This window comes from Rhincodon typus, chromosome 31, assembly GCF_021869965.1.
Source record: "Rhincodon typus isolate 14 chromosome 31, sRhiTyp1.1, whole genome shotgun sequence".
Classification (NCBI taxonomy): domain Eukaryota; kingdom Metazoa; phylum Chordata; class Chondrichthyes; order Orectolobiformes; family Rhincodontidae; genus Rhincodon; species Rhincodon typus.
Window position 1 is genome coordinate 18,407,571 of NC_063362.1, and position 1,088 is coordinate 18,408,658.

At 40.9% G+C, this 1,088-nt stretch overlaps 1 protein-coding gene across 2 annotated transcripts in view; it reads right to left on the reverse strand.

The window, feature by feature from the left end:
* The window catches only part of clcn6 (chloride channel 6), a 97,289-nt gene extending 96,753 nt beyond the window's left edge, over nucleotides 1–536 (reverse strand). Inside the window, exon 1 of one of the 2 annotated variants that reach the window (XM_048614960.1) lies at nucleotides 431–536. The gene's annotated coding sequence lies outside the window, so the exon portion shown is untranslated. The remainder of the gene's footprint in view (nucleotides 1–430) is intronic. The other variant, XM_048614959.1, reaches the window with a different exon arrangement.
* Between the last annotated feature and the right edge of the window lie 552 nt (nucleotides 537–1,088).

Sequence of the window (1,088 nt, forward strand, 5' to 3'; positions counted from 1 at the left end):
TCTATTTATTTCAGAATCCCCTTCCCCTTCCCTATTTCTGAAGAAGGCTCCAGACCCAAAAAATGTCAGCTTTCCTGCTCCTCTGATGCTGCTTGGCCTGCTGTGTTCATCCAGCTCTACACCTTGTTATCTCAGATTCTCCAGCATCGGCAGTTCCTACTATCTCTGCAACAATGTTAAATGAAGACTATGTGTAGAACATTAGACAAAATTCTCCCTACTGCTTTTGTACAGTTTCCCAACAATCACGATCTAAGCTCAAATGGAGTGGACAGATGAATGTTGAAAAAGAGGTAGTGTTTGTGTGTTCGCACCAGTGAGATTCAGCACCTTCAGGAGTGATGGTGAGGGAAGGAGGACACAAAGTAAAACTCAAGAAAGAAGAATGCAGCTAGCAAATCACAGAACATCAAAATTAACACTGGCGTACCGTGTTAGTAGAGACCGTTGGTGAAACTGCTCCATTTGATGCATCTGTCACAAATAGTCAGTCCACAGCACCAGATACTGTTAAATCAAGTGTTTCTCCACTTTATGAAGTTACCTTCCTACTCCTCCCAGGTTAGCTCTGTTCAATGCTCTTGTTTCACGCAGCGTAATCTCCTACAAATAAACATCACAAATAATTGGTTACACTCCAGGTGCTTGGATTTTCATTTTATTTAATAGGCCTTTCAAAATGCTACCACTTCAAAACAGGTACATACAAGACTGACCTGCTTTCTCTACACGTAGCAAATATAATCAGTTTTAGCAGGATTGAGATTTGCTGCAATGTAATTAAGGAATCAACTTTAGAAAACATGCAAAAAGGATTTCAAAAAGGAGAGGAAAAAGGGACCAATGGGAGACCATCTTTGGGAGAAAGGCCATGATATGGCAATGGATCAAATGAAATGAGGGAGGTGGATGAACCATTTAAGGACCGCTGCAGAAAGATCCTCCCTGTCTGTTAGTGCCACAAGTTTCTGAGCAAGTCCATCACACAGAGTCAGGTGCTGGGCAACACAATATCACAAGAAGTTATTCTAACTAGTGCAGGGTTTATATTATCCAGTTTGTTACTTGTGAATTAGAATTAGGTTTAT